The sequence below is a fragment of the Lepidothrix coronata genome, unplaced genomic scaffold (assembly GCF_001604755.1).
Source record: "Lepidothrix coronata isolate B3197 unplaced genomic scaffold, Lepidothrix_coronata-1.0 Scaffold124, whole genome shotgun sequence".
Classification (NCBI taxonomy): domain Eukaryota; kingdom Metazoa; phylum Chordata; class Aves; order Passeriformes; family Pipridae; genus Lepidothrix; species Lepidothrix coronata.
Genome location: NW_016690304.1, coordinates 3,695,768 through 3,710,143, shown reverse-complemented (window position 1 = coordinate 3,710,143; position 14,376 = coordinate 3,695,768). Strand labels below are relative to the sequence as shown.

Sequence of the window (14,376 nt, the reverse complement as noted above, 5' to 3'; positions counted from 1 at the left end):
TTGGGGTATGAGGATTCGGAGGTGGGAAGCTGAGGTCACCTGGAGGTGGTATCCTAAGAATGTGATATGATCTCACTGGAGTAAACTTGCAGTGGCAAAGAAGTTTTGTTAAAACTGACAATATATAATATCTCGTTTCCAAATGCTATACAGATGTTTTCTCCTCAGGATGTTGCTTACCAGTTGATATCTGCTCATTTATTTCTTTGGCTGGAGTATTCTTCAGTGGTACTCCATCTTTTGCTTTTGTCTTTTCCAAAAGTGGAATTACAGAGACATGCCTGACTCTTTCCATAGGTAAAAGCAGATCCTATTTTTATTCCAAAGTATCATATTACTGATTTGGATAATTTTTGCTCTGATCTCTTTCTCATCTTTAACTGAAAGCTCTCAAGGACAAGTGTTTTTCTTAAGTACTAATTATTGTATTATTCTTAATCATTACTACTAATTACATCCTTTTCAAGCATGGAATTTCTCAGCACCTCCATGCAGAGGTCAGTAGGAGGTTTAGAGCACGATTGCTCTCTGAAGTGGAGCACTTCTGTGATTTCCATTTTCAAAGCGTTGAAGCTGAACCAAAAGTTAAACCTCTATTTTCTGTCGTTGCACTTCCTTTTGCTTTCAGTGGCCCCAAACCTTGAGGACTGTTAACACACATCTTGTCTTAGTGACTCAGCCTTTTTCGTTTATTTATTTGCCTCTCTTGCACCTTTTTAATAAGCTACATTTCTTTCAAAGGGAAAAAATACCAAACCCATACACTGTTATCAGACACAGAGGAATGCCAAGTGAAATTTTCAGAGAAGCAGAGCACAGGCATCCCCATCTTTTAGATCACTGAAAGATCAATTTTGTTACTTGATAAAGGGTAGTATCATCAACTACCAGATATACCAATGAGATAATGCTATGCTCTGAGACAGCCACCTCTTCCCTAGGGAAGGAATGGGGGAAAAGGACATTTTCACATCAGCTTTCCTGTAGGTAAGCCAGAAAATCAGCTGTTGTGAAATTTGTCTCTCATAGAAATAGGAGGTAGGATACGTGTCTGTGTGATACATCACATGGGGCTCAGTGCAGAACAGTAGGTTGTGTCTGGGGTAATGCAGTTCTGCAGCACTTGTTGAGTCTAATCAAGAAATCACTGAGGGTGATCTCAGAATCTCTCTCTCCATTAAGGGTGCTCTGGAAGAAAGCCATTTTTCTCCCATTTTTTCCAGGGAGAATGAGGCTCAAGAAGCCTTTATCTCCTTGTGCATGTTTTTTACTGCCATGATTTTTGTTTCCCTCTGGTCTCAGACAAACAAGGTTTTTTGTGCCCACGCAGGGGAACCATCGTGGTGGGAAATGACTCCACCAACCTCTCCTTACCCACCCCACACACTGTATTTTCCAAAGGCTCCTCTCCAGTGTGTCCCAGAAGCTGACAGAGGGGGAGGAGTACAATTGTCACCCCAGCAGAAATCATGGCTCCCTCAGGTTCTGATGCTGTGGCTGGTAAGGGAGTTTTTGTGGCCATTTCACTCTGCTGTACCCAGCAGCTGCTGCCTCTGTTCTGCCTGCAGTCAGCTCTGCAGCACCCACCCTTATGGGAGAGATTGCAGAACTGAAGGAAAAAACATGTTTTCTCCTCTCTTCCAAGGCAGACTGGGATAGAAGTTGACTAAAACTGAAGAATCCCAGGCAGATTCCCTCAAATGTCTTCACTGCTCAGTTGTTCAATATTCAGCTTATTTCACTGGCAGGGCCAGAATCACTGTCCTCCCCCATCCCATCAGCAAAACCAGTTTGTCTAAATGTGAATTAAGGTGGGGGAAAAAAAGGCTTTTAAATCTTTGTTTTACAGGAAAGTGGACACAAAAGGCCACGAGTGTATTTTTCACCTTAACAAGTTACCTCTCAACTAAAATTATTTAATTTGTTGATGTTGTTATTTCTTTTTCAATCTGGGAATCTCTTTTGTTCGAGCAATTTGTAGCCCTGAGAGGGATTTGCAATGCAGCTGCAGAAAACACCAACCACAGTCTAATGGTGTGTCAAAGAACATAATTAGATATTAAGACAGATGATATAGGCATCATTATAGGCAATTTAGAAAATAGCAACCTGGTAAACTCCCCCTCAGTTGAAGATTAGTTATAGTTGAATGTTTCTCACGAAAAAAAAAGCAGGGAGGGGAGAATGTTACACATGTCGATGCGTCTGGGGGTTCCCTGTGGAGAGCTTTGATGGGAGAGTTGCTGTGGTTTAACTGAGACACCTCCCTGCTCTCAGCTAAGAGGGATGGACTTGGGAGCCCCATCTCTGCATGGAAAAACACGGGTGCTCTGCCTCAGGGGCCAGGGAGATGCTTGAAGCTGATGGGAGACTATGCAGCTACCAGGATATCACCATAATCCTGTTCATCTTGCCAGCTAAGAATATGCCTTTATATTGTTGACAAAGGACTTATTTTCTTTAAAATTAAGTGATAAATTTTGGAAAAAAAGAAAGTTAATTTATACAGATAGCTATGAAAAAAGAAAACACTTTATGATATCTGGTGTTTCACCATTTATAGGATTTTAATTTGGAATTTCAGATTTAGCTCTTCATCTTTCTGTTTTTATTTTTATATAATGCATGTTGCCATCACATGTTTCAAATTAGACTGAATTAAATGACCAACTGTCCTCCTCTGCAGATGTGTGCTACCTTTTCTGACATGCAAGCTTGACAAATTATAAAATACAGAATTTTCTGAAGCAAAGGAGAAACCACTTATTTTAGACTGAATTTTGGTGATGTTTTGGGTTAGTCTTCTGTGTTTTCCTTGGTAGGCATGAACTAGGAAATAACACCCGGGGATATAACAATCTGCCTGTGAAATACAGAAAGATACAACGGTTTCATATGGCTCTGAAGCTGGCAACAGGGGCTTTGAGTGATTGTATTCTATTTCTTATATGCTGGTTCCATTTTGGATCAGTGGTTAAGGGATGATACCACTCCTGTATGCAGAGCCAGAGCACTGTTATGCAAACAATGGGTGTGCTGTCACACCAAGTTTTGAAAATCCTGCAAAACTAGAATCCCTGATTCCAGTGCATCTCCATCAGACTTGGCAAAGTGCACATGTTCAAAGCAGACTGTTGTTTGCTCGGTGTTCTGTCAAGTGCTCCCACATCATTAGGGATGGGCTAATGCTGCATTTGTTGAAGGCAAGGGAAGGTCAAATTAGAGGCAGCTTGAAATGACACTTCAACCAACTTAAACATTTTCCTCAGAATGTTCAGCCTGTGTTTTTTCATCCCATTTTACTTTACCTGGAGTGAACATAGTTCAAATGTCTTATACCATAACCAAACGTCACTTATTTCTCAAAGGAGCAAGCCTCTGTGAAACCAAGAGAAATTAGGAACTAATGTGACAGAGAGCTGTGACTAATATATACTATTAAAGTATTAATTTCTTTGAAGCAAAAAGGTTTAGTGTGAACTGTAGAGTAAGTGCCAACATCTTAAAAGCCTGTAGTATGAAACAAAACTCAGTTCCATAGCATTTGATAGTGAAATCTTCTAAGAGATGTTGTGTTCTCAAGACTAATCCCAAGAATCAAATTAAAATCTCACTTGAAATAGCAGAACTATGCAGCAGGAAGGAATATTAATTCCAGTTCGAAAATTATTAGAATCTTGCAAAAAATAGCAGCTGTGATTTCAGGTGTAAGTCTATTAGCACACAGTGCTAACTAATGTGTAAGATCTGTAAGCAGCTTAATAAAACCACTGGCAGGGCAAGGTAAAGTGGTGGTATACGTTTGTATGAGTTCTCCATGTTGTGCACATTTGAAAGGCAACAATGAAAACTGAGCAATAGTTTTACCAGTTACAGCTTGAGGAACATGGCAGAAACAATGCAGTGCTCAGTAACGTCACCCAAACCGCTCACTCTCTGGGGTGCTGTGGAATCAAAATTCTCTCATCCTCCTGCTCCATTTCTCATTGTCCCGTAAGAAAATAAACATTCAAGAGGTTACAAATGCCAACTTGCTGGTTACCAGAATGTTTTGCAATACTGATTTGACTGTGAAAAGCAGTAAGAGCTTAGTGTGAGCTGAGCAACGTGATCAACCCCCTATCTGACCCAAGATGTCAGAGTCCTCCTGGGGTCCCTTTACAGCTTCAGTTATCCTGCAGTACTAAGGACACTTGCACTGATGTTAGTGTATGACAGCTATGCTGAAATGCTCTGGAGATGCTGAGCAAGGAAAGCAGACTGATAATGGCTTCCTTGTCAGAGGTGCTGCAGCACCATTTTCCTTTCTGGGTTTTGTTTTTTGCCTTCTGTTTTTGAGACCTAAAAAAACTTCCTCATTTGAAACAAAGGTAACAAGATGATGCATTAAGATATGTTTCCTTTGGTAACCTCTCCTATTAGATGACATCAAATCCCACAGGAAATAACCCCATCTGAAACTTTTAGTAAAGCTTATTCCTAAATGTCAGTTAATACAGCACTGCTGTGTCATACTTTTGATCTGGAAAAACATCATGGGTTATTGGTATTCAAGCCAGTGCACCAAGCGTGCCATCCTTACTTTAAATTAATATCTGATAAATTCCTGAGAAGCGGTTTTAAAATTGGACTTGCCTTGTGTATTAATTAGGATTTGCTCTCAACTGTTCTCATAACACTTGTGATGAAACAAATTGTTTCTCCAGGCCAGATGGTGTCTTTTGTCAGGTTAACTAAAATACCGTGACTGCTCTATGGGAACACTTAATGCAAATAATTAATTTGTCACTTCTTTGACCAAGCTAAGGAAAGCAAACAAAAAAACATCTACAAAAGCTCTGCCCAAGACTTTGAAAATGGTTTATGGAGCTGTTGGATTAGATTCAAATCCTTTTTCTCCTGTGGATTTGTACTTTACTGTGGAGACTCCCCTGGCTTCAGTGGCATCACTTGCAGAGCAAAATGACATTCTAAAGTGCAGGAGGAGCGAGAGTAAAAATGTAATCACAGGTGGAACTTTGGCATTGACCAGCAGTGGTTTTAGCTTTGTTTGTTTGTTTGGAGAGCAATATAATATCAGGAATGTAATTCCTTCTCCCTAGCTAGTAGAGAGCTCAGCAGTTCACAGCGTGAGAGCCTTTGACTGGAAACATTTTTAAAAGCAAATGCAAGGAGATGAATTTGTTCTCTGATGGGGAAAAGCACGGTGCTGGCCCAGAGCAACAGAGACTTCTACGTGGTGGGACTTTACCAGAGCCGATCTGACCCTGTATTACTGCGTCCCTGTAAGATGATGCTCCAAAAAAGGCAAATGATCCATTACAATTTACTTTCCCTCCCATCATTCTGGAAGCATTAAGTACTGTAATTTATTATCAACACTGCAAGGGAGAAGCTGAGAGGCTGATGCAGAAAATTATGGTGGGAGTTGGAAATTCTTTTCTCTCTCCAAAGATTAAAAAAACCCCTAGCCCTGGTTCCACCAGGGCAATTAGCTTGTGCCTCTTTCAGTTGTCGTTTTAACCTCTGAAATGAAAAAGACTGTTCTGTTCATCAAATGTCTTTCAGGGCAACTGGATGTGCCTTTTGTAACTGTTCAAGAAATAGGTTAATTTTTTAGTTCTAGTTTTCTAGCATCATTATGGTGGCTTTAAAACACAAGCCAGACTTGCCTGGAGATGACTGTTGTAGCACATTTTCCTCATGTTCATGTTCACACCACGTCCTGCCCTTTCTCCCAGCTGCTGTGTGAACACTGTATCACTGTGCTGAGGGTGACCAGGGGAAAGGTGTTTCATTTCACTGCTGCGATTGAAAACTTTCTCAGAAGCTTGAGGTGGTGAACTTTTGAGGGACTCACCTTCTTCATTAAACTGTAGGTTAATTGTGCATCCCAGTGCTTTATCAAGGGCATCACCTTGTCATTTTCTGTTTCCTACACATTATTTCTAGTAATGCTTCCGAGAGAGCTACCTCCCTCCTAATTTCCACTTCTGAAGGTTAAGAATAAGATCTTTACACACTGTGTGGGTCCTCAGTACAAAGAACAAAAGCAGTGTTTTCGGCTAACACTTGCACTACAAAGTTGTGAGTTGTATTAACCCTCCATGTTTTCAGGGTGAAATACAACCTAGGTGTGGCATGGGAGGTTGGAGGACAAGTGATTTGGGCTGTTGCCTGAAGTCCTTTAACTTTTTGATTAAATTTCCATGTGGCCCCAAGATTAAGAAGAAAGTAGCATGAAACAGTTAAGTTACGAATTTGAGGAAGCTTGAAATACTGCTTATGGAAACTAGGGCCCTCATTCCAGGTGTTGGTGTGCACTCAGGAACGGCACTGGTTACCTGGAGGTCTGATATACAGCCACCTGCTAGCAGAAAAACCTGCTCAGCAGCGAGTAGCTTGATAACTCCCTGCACCACAGATGAGCACAAGGTGGTGTGCTTCATGAGCTCTACTCCCCTTTTTGCATCTAATGAATAATGAAAGCGGTGTTTTTCATTGCTACTTACTGTTCAAGGAATAGCAGAATGATGTGTGACCTGAATAAATATTTAGGTGTACTAGTGTCTGTGAAATTTTCTTTTTGCTATAAAATGCATTTAAGAATTCACCAGGCAATTCAGAAAGGTTAAAGCAATGAACTGGGATTGTCCCAGAGTATATGATGGAAAACATATTTGTATTTACTCAACCTCTTCTTTAATATATAGGTTAAACAAGTTTCTGATGAATAATGACACCTTCATGCATTTTAGATTGCAGGTGACTTTGTTAAATGTCAGCCAGGCCATACAAAACGATATGGGAGTGGGTACAATAATGTGGGCAGCTACGTGTGGAAGTCTGTATGCAGAAGATGAAAGAAGGCCACAGTGGGACTAGTTTGAACATGGCAGATCATAAATTTGTTCAGTTAATGCCAAGAGAAAGATGGGGAATGGGCACTTTTCCAAACATGGGGGATGAAACTATTTCATCTAATTGTGGAAGTATAGCAAGGACAGATATCTTACCCTTTCGAGCACTTAACTAGGAATTTTGTTCAGGATGGGATATTTGTGACAGCAATTCACTCTGTCCTAAGCCTAAAGCTGCATTTATCTTAGGCCCAGTGAGCTTTATGGTGCTGGTACTTGTTTGGTTTTGATGCTTTTGCCACGAGAAATGTTTGCCTCTGTGGTTTATAGGTGGTGCAAGACGCTTCTGACAAATAGCCGTTGCTGGGGGTCTTTATCTGCAGGTGGTTGATGCATCATCTCCCACAGCCCTTTTTCCCCCTGCTCATTCTTCATCCAGGAAAACAGAAAGTGAAAGATGACTGCACCAAACATTTTCTCTATATTGCTTTACCTGATTGTTTCTTCCAGTGCATCACATTTAGTTTGTTAAAACCTATGATTTTCTGAATAGTACTCAAAAGAGCAGAACTTCTTTCCTCTAAAGGGATTTTTTGCCTCCTGCAATTCTTAATGTTGTTTTTACTCATCTTAATGCCCATTTTTGGATCGATGTTATGCGTTTGAGGTGCACAGTGAAAGCACAGCTGCTAATTCGTTCTGGCAAATTGGCTGGAAATTGCCAGGTACTGAGCACTCCCAGACGTTTTAATGGAAAGTTTCAGCTGGACTGTCTCAAGGGCATGCTTATTTTGTTTAAACTGGTTCAGTAATTTTAAATCATCTGAGAAGCTCTTGGCCTGTTACCTTTTCAAGTGCAGATTCTAAAATATGTTTGTCTCTTGTTAGTATTTTTTATGAACAACTGCTAAATAAACTGGCCATTTCTAAAGTACAGTAAGAGTATTTGAAATTGGTGGTAACTTTGAGAAGCAGGAAAATCAAGCTGAGATTTGTTTTGCTGTTATGCTAAATTTCACTTTGTGGTTTTGTCTCCTAGTTCATTATGGGAAAAAATAATTATTACGTTGGCAGCAACATAAGGAAGAGATCCAGTGAGGTATCTTTTCCATTCTCTCTTAATGAGCAGTGTAAACCCCTGCACCACCAGGTTGTCTGTGTGTGTGAAGCTGTCTGATCAGGGGGCTAGAAGCCATCCTGTCTCTCACAAGGCAGGTTGGAAGGTTGAATTGTCCCACAACAAAACTGTGTTTCCGTCTCTCTTCCGTGCAGGAGCACTTGTACCATGGGGTGCGTTGGCCGGTCTGTTCACCCTGGGCATCCGAGCCTGACCATGTTATGGCATCAGGGGATAATTGGGAGCCCATATATGGGTAATCATCTCTTCTAATCAAGGCTTTAGAGGAAAGCATCTGCCAATTTAGGGGTGAGGAGTAGATCCACAGGGTGCCTGATCTTCATTAGCACCAGCCGTGAGAGTCACTCTCTGCCACTGAGGTCACACGTGCAGCGAGGGCACAGAGCTGCTGACTCTGCTGTGGATGTGTGGTAGTGGTGCAGCATCTTTTAAGCATTTAGCAACCAAATAAACAGGGTTTTGCCAAAAGTTTTGCAGCTCAGAGTTTGTCACAAAGAACAACTGCCTAAACTCTTACACTTTATAAAGCATGATGAGATATTTTAGCATTTGCAGTGTTTTCTGTGTTTCATATCTCTTAAAAGGATATGCACGAAGATATGTACTGAAAGATGTGCAAATTTTGGTTCCTTTTGGTATTTGTGGAAGGAGGCATCCAACTTTGGAGTGAGGTCTGGAATACTGTGTATGTGTGCCATAGACTGCATGGGGGGAGTAATCTGCAAAGAGGTTTTGGAACAAGCAACACTGAAAACAAAGTAATCTGGGGCTAAGTAACAGTGTATTGGTCCAGTTCCACATCCATGTGGGATGTTGAATTCAGATCCCTGTCCAGAAAGCAGATAAAGATGGACTTGAGCATGGTCTAGGCACTCAGACAACAAGGGCAGCTGTCTTAAAGGGCAGAACTCAAAGAACAACCCCTTGGCAGGGGCATTACTACCTTGAGTGGTTTGTGGATCTGTAGAAAATGCTGCACCACAGTTAGAAACTTGTGGTCCAAGTCAGCCAGTGTTTCATTAAACACATCTGTTGAATTTCTTGAGAGAAATCTTGGTGCCACTGAAATCGATAGCAAAACTTCCTCTGACTTTTACTCAGAGCAAGATTTCTTCTCTCTTTTTTGGTAAGTGCACAGAAACAGTAACACAAAGGCCAGGGTTTTCAAAATTACCAGCAAGACTTAAAGTGCCCTGAAAACATGAATTGTGGGTGTTTGTTTCCCCTGGGCAGCCTATGCAGTCTGAACTCTATGTTGATGTGAAACCCTGATGAAATATTAAAGACCCTCAGAGTGAGGACACGCAACGTTCACTGCATGTGGATTGCTGAGCTGGCCATTCAGCAGGGGCAAGCCCTCGTCTGGCAGTGCACAGAGCTGCAAATCCAGGGCATGAGATTTGTAGTTTGCCTGCGGTTGGTATTTGCCTTGCAAAAAGAATTTGAGTTGAAGAATTAGCAGACATAAACAAAAACCATGCAGGAGAAGTGCACGCAGGCACCCCAGGGTTGCTGACACCGAGTCAGGCTGCCCAAGGGCACAGTTGAGTGAGAGTACAAATAAACTGTGTACAATGATGAAGTTCTTTCTTCACACATGAATGCTTTTTGATCTTTCCAACAGAAAACCAGGTGAGATTCTCAGTTAGTGAAATGTCAGATTAGAACCATGACATAACCTAATTGAGCATTGGTCACGTGAACATACTGATAGTAACTGCTGAACAGCTTTTGTTTTCGCCTCCCTTCATTCTAATCCATTTGTTGCTGTTACAGGGTAACTCTCTGTCTTTGAAACAACACAACTTGTGTTTAGGAATTTGGTGAGGATAGGACTGAGTTCAGCTGTGAACTGTAAGAGGTGTGTGTAATCCATCTGCTGGAGATTATCAACTACCGTAATGCTACCCATGCTCTTTAGGTTGACAGGGCAGGGTCTTAATTTCACCAGCTCACAAAAAATGCTCCCATCACAACAGAAAGCAGCAAGGGACCCAAAGAGAGGAATGTAACATCTGTGTCTGTTCCCTCATTCCAGGGTTCATAAAACTGTTCTTGTCTTATTACAACAGAGAAAAGCCAACATTTGAAAGTTTTGTAAATGATCTAAATCAGTCTTTGTTCTGAGCTGCTTTCAGGGCTGTAGATGTTTGGTATTTTTTTTTTCTAACAGAGACTTTTTTTGTAAAGGAGAGAGGAGAGGAAAATTCTCTACAGTCCAGCATGGAGTTGGCCTGTCCACACAAATATTTGTGCTGGGCTATTAGAAACAGGTGCTCTTCAAACGCTAAAATAGCTCCAACTTTTCCTTTTTGAACAAGAGTGAACTATCACTGTTTCTGCCAGTCTTGAGCAATGTCTTCCAGGTTGAGTCTGACTGGGACATCATTCTCCTGTCATGCTCTGGTGGCCTCATCTCTCAAGGGTAATGCTATCTGGTTAGTCATTCCTTTGCTGATCACAAACTGACTTTGTGTTTCTTCCTCTGCCCTCTCCGGTCCCAGTTTCAAAATCTGAACAAAGGTAATAATTCCTACTGCCAAACTTCCACGAAAATGAAACGAAGAGAATTCTGGAGCTGTGAAAAGTTACTAAAAAGCCATTTCCATTCTCTTCTCCCATTTGTGCCAGAGGATCCGTGTGGTCTTTGAGTGCCAGGCTCCAAGGTGTGCATTCAGAAAGACAGCCTGTCCTTTACATATTGTTCTGCAGCACAGAGCAGTGATGGTAAATGTGTATTTTCACTTTCCTCAGCCTGTTCATTGAGATTGAAAAGTTAAGTAATATGTGTTTGTAAATCCCACCCATGTCTTTGTGAAAGGGGAGACATTTACTGTTTTCTACCTTTGTTCATAGAAAAGAATTAAAAAATAATCCTATCTGAAGTACCTAAATGATAGAAAATTGTTTTCATTTTTTGTGTGCTTGAATTGTAGTTTTTTTAATATATATTTATTGTGCTAACAATACAGTTCTCCTAATTAATATTAATCATTAAGAAATAGGAATTGTCTTAGTGGTTACCTTGCTCCCAGACTAACTGAAGTAAATATTCCCACAGATACTAGACAATCCTAAACTAAAATATTAGTTTCAAAAATCCTATTATGGCAAATCCATAGACTTGATCAAGTGAAAATAAGCACGAGTTAGGCATTCAAATATTGATGGTTCTGTATTTACATAACAAAAGAAAGTAACAATCTGAACACGGAAATCTTTTAGAAGATTTTTGTTTGAAACTGGACATGAATTAAAAGGACCTAGTTAGAATTTATCACAAAAGGTGATAAAACTTTGAAATCTGAAGTGTTGCTGTTTGCAGACCTTGTAATTGCTGACTTCTTTCATGTTGTAAATGTTGCCAGCCTGGCCAAGTGTGGTAGATCAACTTTAATCCCTGGAATGGCCCACACCTTGTATCCTCTCAATCTGCAGTAAAGAGAGAGAATAACTGATTTCTGTGTGTCTTTAAATTAAGTTTAAAAAAATATAGTTAACATGGAGGCCAGCTACTGAGCAAGGATGCTGTATCCCTCCAAAGAAGAAGGATTAAGGGTAAATACACAGAAGCATTGCCAATGCTTCCTTTGATTTTTGGGCTTGTTATTGTTTTTCTCTTTGTTTTCAGGTATGGGTAACATAAGACCTGCAATTATGAGACCAAAGAGAATGAGAGAATAAATTAATGAGAGCAGAGATTAAATTAACATAACCAGTGTCACCGAATGACACACCTGAAAATTCACAGCTGCCAGAAAACTTCCTGCTACTGGAGGGAGACAGTCCTTTAGCCAGGCAGTTCCTCAGTTTTGGGTGAGTGAGTATTTTGTTGCGTTTATTGAGATAATATTTTACTGCGAGGGGGGATCACTCAGTTTGGTGAAAGCTGTGTGCCACATGCAGGTGGGAGAACTCAACAGATGTGGCAAAAGACAAATGCTCCTGTTCAATCAACAAAGGCATCATGGTTTGAAGTGTCAAGGCCTTGGGCAGCTCTTAGCACTGCCGTTACTGATAACTAACTTCTTTTGGCAACAAAATGGTGATGTGATCAAGACAAGGGAATTCCTGTCGTGCAGACTGTCTTAACAGTGAGGAGGACCAATGTCTAGAACTTTCACTGGAAGACCAACGATCACACTTAGAGGTGTGATATTGGGTCTGTACATTGTTTATATGTAATTTATATAGTAAATTACCAAATTAGAGAGTTTTGTTCAGGTGGAGAACTACACAAAGCAAAATGGCAGGACACATTCTCAGCATGTGCACAAGAGCAATTATTTGCTCTGACACCAGTTGGGTTTTCTAAAATACATCCAACACACTGCGTGGCATTTCTTTTTCTGCCAGATTAATTATGTAGCTTCCCTTTTCCCCCTGCCATCACCAGTGGTATTTTATCCAGGGATGAGCCTCCAGCTGGGCTGGCTGGGCTCAGGTGAGCCATGCCAGGGGGTTGGGCAGTCCCTGTGTGCTGTTCCTGAAGCCAGGGCAATTCCTGCTCCCTACCACAGTTCCAGCTCTTCTGTTTTCAGGGTTGTGTTTTCCAGGGTGTATGGCATGTCCATTCAACTTGCATGGCAAATCTGTTGATGTAGAGATGTCAGAGCAGTCCTCTGTATAGCTTGGGGAAAGGACATTTCATTTGACATCCCAGAGTGCCACAAAGCCACAGCTGTGCTTCACTTGGTATCCAGCATCTGCTTTGGGAAGCACAAGGGCAGCCTTCCAAAGCTGAGGAAACCACACTCCACACCATGTGAGTTCCCTGTGCCATGTCTGAGGATGTGGTAATATGTTCTTCTTGGATTTAGAAGCAGATTGTAGGTAAAATATTCTGATCACAGAATCATAGAATGGTTTGGGTTGGAAGGGACCCTAAAGATCATCTTGTTCCCATGCCCTGCCATGGACAGGGACACCTTCCACTAGACCAGGTTGCTCAGAGCCCCACCCATCTCCATACTTGCAAGGAGACCTGCCTGTCATTCTATGTGTGAAATGATAATCACAGTTAATATCATTTTTCTAACGTGTATACAAAATTCTAGGGGATTTTACTATTATTATTATTATTATTATTATTATTATTATTATTATTATTATTATTATTATTATTATTATTATTATTAATTTCATCCTTATGAGGGTTTTTTTCTGCATAACTTTCTGTGCAATACTGGTTAGCTTGTTGCTAGACTGTCAAAGAGACATTCTCAAGGGAAGGTGGCACGGTTTTTCTGAGGCCACCTGTATTCTAAAAGGAAAAAAAAGTCTTCATTCATTTTTAAATTGATTTAAAGGTGAGTTTGGGAGGAATTTGGATCTTTATTTCTTTTGTAAGTACAACAAACTCCTGTTGAATGGTCGTTCCCATGATCTCCTTTAGCAGCATTAACTATGGTGTGACATTTGAGAGGAATATAATTTAGGCAGATCCGTGTGTAGCAAGGTTTTGTTGACAGTTATATTGTCTCAGCAATGGTTCTAACACATCATTCAAAGTCGTCCAAGGTTCAGTGTCTTTCTGCCTGTTGGTTGGCTCTTGGTGAGGTTTATTGTTGTATACTCAGTCTCATAATGGAGACAGGTGTTCAAGAAAAGAGTTCAGTGACATTCCCACCCAAACCCTTTTCCTGCATGCTCAGTTACAATTATCTGGATTGAGATACCAGTTTTATAGTTCATTGTATTTTTTTAATTACAGGTGACTCTTTTAAATGTTTTAGATATTTAGAAGAAATTATGCTTTGAAAATTATTCATAACCTCGCAGAGCCACTTCAGCAGAGAACAGACAGGGTGTTTTGTTTGAACATCCAGCAAGGCTTTAGGTTACTTAATTATCCTCAGCTTTTATTTAGCTGGGTTTTTCCTGTGAGTGGAGAAGCTGCTCTTGATAGCGGTGTTCTGCACAGCACAGAGGAGAGTCCACTTCCCACGCACAGGAACACTTTTGCCTGACGTGGTACCTCCTCTTGCCAAGGCTCTGGACACCAACAACACACCTCATGTTTCCCACTGTCTTCTCATGACAATTTTTGGGAGGACTTCTGAAATAATGAGAAAGGCCCTTCAAACTGTACTGACAGGGTGGTCATCCAGGTCACATCTTCTGCTTGTGTTTGCCAGATGGGACCTCAGATCTGGGGAGAGCCCATTTGTTTGTGACATAGTTACAGGTTTTCTAGTGAGACTGCAGTTTAATACCAATTGTAGTAGTGAGTGGTACCACAAAACGCAAACTTTAATTATTTTAAAACTCATAAAACAACTTTAACATTGTTTTCAAATTAACTTTTGAACTAGTGCTGTTTCTAGGCATTTACTTTACATATATAGGGGAAAATATTAAAAAATATAGGGGAAAATA

General features: G+C 40.7%; 1 long non-coding RNA gene across 5 annotated transcripts in view; it reads left to right on the top strand.

Annotated features, from left to right (window-relative positions):
- Nucleotides 1-10,627: 10,627 nt before the first annotated feature.
- The window catches only part of LOC108502790, a 370,315-nt gene continuing 366,566 nt past the window's right edge, over nt 10,628-14,376 (top strand). For all 5 annotated transcript variants that reach the window (XR_001876621.1, XR_001876623.1, XR_001876622.1 and 2 more), the window contains exons 1-2: nt 10,628-10,725; nt 11,630-11,814. This is a non-coding gene — a long non-coding RNA (uncharacterized LOC108502790). The remainder of the gene's footprint in view (nt 10,726-11,629; nt 11,815-14,376) is intronic.